The 6,603-nt window shown below is 39.9% G+C and overlaps 1 pseudogene; it reads right to left on the reverse strand.

The window, feature by feature from the left end:
• On the reverse strand, positions 833 to 1,329 carry Rps12-ps6 (ribosomal protein S12, pseudogene 6; annotated as a pseudogene).

The following is a 6,603-nucleotide window of genomic DNA, read 5'->3' on the forward strand; positions in this document are numbered from 1 at the left end:
GATAACCCAATCACAAAAGAACTCACATGATATGCTCTCACTGATAAGTGGATATTAGCCCAGAAACTTTAATACCCAAGATACAATTTGTAAAGCACTTGAAACTCATGATGAAGGAAGATAAAAGTGTGGATAATTTGGTCTTTCTTAGAATGGGGATCAAAATACCCATGGAAGGAGTTACAGAGACAAAGTTTGGAGCTGAAAGAGAAGGAAGGACCATCCAAAGACTGCCTTAACAGGGCGTCCATTCAATAAGCAACCACCAAACACTGACATTATTGTATCTTCCAGCAAGAGTTTGCTGACAGGACCCTCTTATAGCTGTCTCTTATGAGGCTATGTCAGTTCCTGTCAAATTCAGAAGTGGATGATCACAGTCATCTATAGGATGGAACACAAGGCCCCCAATGATGGAGCTATAGAATGTACCCAAGAATGTAAAGGGGTCTGCAACCCTACAGGAGGAACAAGAATATGAAATACTCAGTACTCCCCAAAACTTGTGTCTCTAGTTGAATATGTAGCAGAGGATGACCTTTTAGGCCATTAATGGGAGAAGAGGACCTTAGTCTTGTGAAGATCATACGCCTCAGTACAAGGGAATGCCAGGGACAGGAAACAGGAGTGGGTATTTTATGGACCATGGAGGGAGGAGGGTATAGGGGACATTAGGGATAGCATTTGAAATTAAAATGAAGAAAATATCTAATAAAAAATAAAGAAAAGGACCTACTAGCAGTCCAACTATAAAAGAGCTTAATAATCACAGATATAATTTTAGGAATTCTTATAGAATCTTTCTTTATTTCTTTCTTTTTTCTTTTTTTTTAATGAACCAAAATTTATTTATTTCTTGCACTTGAAGTATTCCTCGATGACATCCTTGGCCTGAGATTCTTTGCCATAGTCCTTAACCACTACGCAACTGCAACCAACCACCTTCCGTGGTTTGCCCTCTCGATCGATTTTACAGAGGCCTACCCATTCCCCTAATTTCTTGTTGTCATCAATCTTTATCAGGTTGATTTGATGCTCAGCACAAAGTGCCTCCACCAGCTTGACATACATGGGCTCATCACAGTTGGATGCGAGCACACACAGATGGGCTTGACGCTTGTCTAAGGCTTTGGCAGCTTCGCGTAGGCCACATGCTAGGCCATCGTGGATGAGGGCTGTCTTCAGCACCTCTTGTAGAGCAGTCTTGACGTCCATTACACCTCCAGCTGCTATGCCTTTCTCGGCCATGGCGGTGAATCACGGGTGATGCCGAATCTTGAACGTACCCGAGCTTCTGCCTTCGTGCAAGTCGGCAGTGGCAGGGGAAAAAAAAAAGTTATAGAATCTTTCTTAAGACTTAAGTCATCAATGTGTTTATGAAACATTACTACAGGACATTACATCATCGTGGATCTCTGGAGATCTGTTCTAAAGTGGTGTGCTATACTTAGTAATTGTTATATATCTTTAATAATAACAGGAAAAGCATATTAATAGCAGGATTCTTTCCTAAAATGAGTCCTATACAGCCTTGCTTAATAAGGGTGTACCTGTTGAAGATTATATAATAATCTGAAACAGGCCATTTCAGGATGATCACTTTCTAGTTATTAGCTTGTCACATTATATGGCCCCTGAAAAAGGATGGTGATTCCCCAGGCCATTCTTTTATCATTAGGATTTTTTTTTTTTTTTTTTTTTTTTTTTTTTGCTATCCTGGGTTTTTTTCTCTTTCCAGGTTAATTTAACAAATGCTCTCTGTATGTCTTTGAATAATTCTGTTGTGATTTTGATGGGGATTGCATTGAATCTGTAGATCGCCTTTGGTAGTGTGGCCATTTTTACTATGTTAATTCTGCCAGTCCATGAGCATGAGAGATCTCTCAATTTTCTAAGACCTTCTTCGTTTTCTTTCTTCAGAGACTTAAAGTTATTGTCATGCAGGACTTTCAATTGTTTGGTTAGAATTTTGCCCAAGATATTTTATATTATTTGAGGCTATTGTAAAGGGAGTTGTTGCCCTTATATCTTTTTCAGCTTGTTTATCATTTGTATACAGGAAGGCTACTGATTTATTTGACTTAATTTTATATCCAGCCACTTTACTGAAGTTGCTTATTAGCTATAGAAATTCTCTGGAAGAATTTTTGAGGTCACTTATGTATACTATCTTATCATCTGCCAATAGTGATACATTTCCTTCTTCTTTGCAATTTTCATCCCCTTGATCTTTGTGTGTGTGTGTGTGTGTGTGTGTGTGTGTGTGTGTGTGTCTTAATGTCCTCATTTGAACTTCAAATACTATATTGAATAGATATGGGGAGATGGGAAATCCTTGCCTTGCCCAAATTTTAGTAGGTTTGCTTCAATTATCTCCATGTGTATTTTGATATTGGCTGTTGGTTTGTATTAAAGTGCTTTTGTTATATTTAGATTCGTAACTTGAATTCTTGATCTCTCCAATATGTTTAACGTGAAGGGTAATTGTATTTGTCAAATCCTTTTCAGTATCTAAAGAGATGATCATGTGATTTATTTCTTTGAATTTGTTTATATAGTAGATTACATTAATGAAATTTTGTATATTGAACCAACCTGGCATCTCTAAAATGAACTCTACTTGATGTTGAAAGGTGGTTTTGACATGTGCTTCTATTCTGTTTACAAAAAAATTTTGAGTATTTTTCCATCAATATTTATAATCAAAACTGGTCTTAAGTTTTCGTTTTTGTTGAATCCTTTTGTGGTTTAGGGATCAGAGAAATTGTGTCTTCATAGAATAAATTATGTAGTATTCCTTCTGTTTCCATTTTATGGAATAGATTGAGGAATATTGTTATTAGGTCTTCTTTGAAGTTCTAGTAGAATTCTACAATAAAGCCTTCTGGCCCTGTGCCTTTTCTTGTTGAGAGGTTTTTAATGATTTCTTAGGGGATATGGGCCTATTTAGAAAGTTTACCTGCTCTTGCTTTAACTTAGGCATATGGCATCTGTCTAGAAATCTATCTATTTCATCTAAGTTTTCTAGTTTTGTTGAGTACAGGCTTTTGTAGTAGGATCTCATTTTTTTTTCAAATTTCCTCTATTTCTGTTCTTATGTCTCCTTTTTCATTTCTGATTTTTTAAATTCAGATACTGCCTCTAGTCCCTTTATTTAGTTTTGGTAGGGGTTTTTTTCTATCTTGTTGATTCACTCAAAGAACCAGCTTTTGGTATTGCTGATTCTTTGTATTGTTTTCTTTGTTTCTATTTTGTTGGTTTTGGCCAAGATTATGACTATCTTCTGCCTTCTAACCCTCTAGAGTTCTCATATGTGAGGTTGTTTCTAGTGTAGGATCTCTCCAATTTCTTTAAGAGGGCACTTAGTGCCATTAAGTTTCCTCTTAGCACTGATTTCATTGTGTACCATAAGCTATGTTGTGTTATCATCTTCACTGAATTCCAGGAGATCTTTGAATTCTTTCTTTATTTCTTCCCTGACCAAGTTTTAATAGAGTAGAGAATTGTTCAATTTCCATGTATGTGTGGGCTTTCTCTTTTGTTGTTATTGAAGAGCAGCCTTAGTCCATGATGATCTGATAGGATGCATAGGATTATTATCAACTTTTGGAATTGGTTGAGGCTTGTTTTTAGCCCTAGAGTATGATCAATTTTGCAGAAGGTACCATGAGGTGCAGAGAAGTGCATTCTTTTGTTGTAGGGTGAAATGTTCTGTAGACATCTGTTAAATCCATTTCTTTCATAACCTCTTTTAGTTTCACTTTGTCTTTGTTTAGATTCTGATTCAATGACCTGTCCATTAGTGACAGTGGGGTGTTGAAGTCTCCCACTGTTGGGGCGGGTTTGTGGCTCTCATGTCTGGGTTCGAGCCTGGGATGCATTTTGAAACTGAAAGAAAAGAGGGAATCTAGGCGGGTAAACAATGAAATGGAGTCAAGACTGAATTCTGATCAAGACTCAACTTTAATGTAGGCAAACATGCTTTATAAAGAAGAGGGGAGGCCCATTTCCAGTCACACAAAGTTCCTTTGAAGTTGTCAGATCAGCCTTTTAGTAGGATCCCAGGAAAATCACAGTTCCTTGTTAACTCTGGAAGATCTTGGAGAACTGATTCAGCCTCAGGCAGGTGGCAGATAGTAGCATATCAAAGGAGAGGGATGAGAAGCCACACAGCAGGTGGCTCTGCCTCAGGGGCAGATGGTCACAGCCAGCCTTGCTAGGCTGGAAGGAGGTAATATCCCCCCCTTTAAATAATATTAAATAAAACTGGACTGAGGCATAAAATTTATTTATGCTCTAAAGTCCTGCCTTGGAATTATGGTGGCTGGCAGCTCTGCCTGTCTTGGGATCTCAGATCCTCCCGAACCATCCAATTTCATCATAGTGGACTACATGCAGCTAGGATGTGTAATAATTTACACAAACATGGCTCTGTGGTGTTTTATCAACAACCACGGCCTTTTGGCATGTACCCCTGTCTTAGACTGGTATGACTCCGTGATCTGGTTGCCCTTCACTGACTGTCAGGCCCACATCGCACACCATATTCCCAAATCAGACCAAAGCCACAATATATATTTAGAATTTTTCTTGATGAACAATAATAATAACTGCCACCTGCGTTGTTGGAGGCCAGGTTTTACATCTGTTGCAGAGAGTCTTAACTGCATTAACTGACCTGCTTGTAAAACAAAGCTGTGACAGTGAAAGGCAAAAGTATAAAACTTCTTTGAAGAACTCCAGGTACTCCATTCAGTTCCAAATTAGCAACAACCAAGCTCAGGCTTTGAGCTCCCAGTGTGGGGGAGCTGGCTTTGAGAATAAGCAGAAAGGCCAGAGATTCTCTGGAATTGGAGTCTGAGCTCCAAATTAACTTTTCTAGATAATTAAGAATTTTAGCTATCTTCATTATGAATCTCTAATATTGGAATTATTACTAGACCAGTCTAAGATTGCATTAGAATAACTGGTCACAATGGAGAAAAGAGAAAAATCATTATGACTATATTATAAGACTGATCTTTCTATGTCAGAATATGCAGTCTCTGATTTTTTTTGCCATAAAGTTAAAAAGCTTGAAGCAAGGCAGCTTCACTAGTCCAAACTGAAAAAAATGGTAAACTGTGGGGAGCCGCACTCACAATCGCCATTACAAGATGGCGCTGACACCTTGTGTTCTAAATGGTAAACAAATAATCTGCGCATGTGCCAAGGGTAGTTCTCCACTCTATGTGCTCTGCCTTTCCCGTGACGACAACTCGGCCAATGGGCTGCAGCCAATCAGGGAGCGACACGTCCTAGGCAGAGCATAATTCTCCTTAAAAGGGACGGGTTTTTGCCATTCTCTCTCTTGCTCCTTAAGATGTAAGCAATAAAGCTTTTGCCACAGAAGATTCCAGTTGTCCTGAGCGTGTTCTTGCCGGTGGACACTAAAGCTCAAAATAAGTGGTGCCGACATCCGGGAATTACCATCACCGGCGCAAGGAAGATCCCTCATTCTGGAACCAGAACTGTGGGTCACGGTCACGTTACAGCTTTACAAGGTAGGTTTGGCCTTGAACTTTCTAATGAAATTCAAGACAGTCTATCAGTAGTAAAGTGGGGAACAGCTTAACAAGGTATGTCTGGCCTTGAACTTTCTAACGGAATTCAAGACAGTCTATCAGAAGTAAAGCAGGGAACAGCTTTACAAGGTATGTTTGGCCTTGAACTTTCTCCAGTGTTAGGAGCCTTTTTGTTCCTTTTCCCATGTTATCAAGTGGTTAAGGCAAGGTGGATAATTCTGAACGAAACTCAAGGCAGTCTATCAGAAGTAAAGCGGGGAGAGAGAGTAGAAGCAAAGAGGAAACATGGTGCACAAAATAAGTATATAGGCCTTTCCACGGGTCTTGAACCCGAGGAAAAGTTTAGGTCAGGGAAGAATACCTGGGGAGAGATTGGAAGGAAGGAGAAGGAAAAAGAAAAGAAAAAAGATCAATCAGCGGAGGTTTCTAGGAGAAGGAGCCTATACCCATCACTAGATGAGCTCAAGGAGCCAGCTCTTAGTAGCTCTGAATCAGATGAAGAATTCTCCTCTGAAGAAACAGACTTGGAGGAGGAAGCAGCTCGTTATGAGAGAAAAAAGTACCAGCCAGATAAAATGCTAGCTAATCAGTTAAGGAAAAAGCCAAAAGCGGCTGTTGAAGGCCAGCATGCTGCTCGGCCTCCAGGCAGTCAGCTTCAAGGTCATAGTGCACCTCCTCCCTATGAGGAGCCCTCGCCCTGCGTAATGCGTCAGCCCTGCGCAGAGAAGCAATGGAAAGAGAGACAATGAGCAGACTCATTCATTCCCAGAGAGGAACAAAGGAAAATGCAACAGGCATTTCCGGTCTTTGAAGGAGCCGAGCAGTGGTGGCACACGCCGTTAATCCCAGCACTTGGGAGACAGATGCAGGCTCTTGCAGCCTACAAGGTCTTATTGTCCACCCTGGATTTGTAGATCAGGATTATAAAGGGGAACTGCAGGTTCTCTGTTCTTGTCCTCAAGTTGTCTTTTCTATATCACAAGGGAACAGAATAGCTCAACTAATAATTTTGCCAAGCCTACATGGCTGTTTTCCTTCC

Source organism: Mus musculus, chromosome X (assembly GCF_000001635.26).
Source record: "Mus musculus strain C57BL/6J chromosome X, GRCm38.p6 C57BL/6J".
NCBI classification, from domain to species: Eukaryota; Metazoa; Chordata; class Mammalia; order Rodentia; family Muridae; genus Mus; species Mus musculus.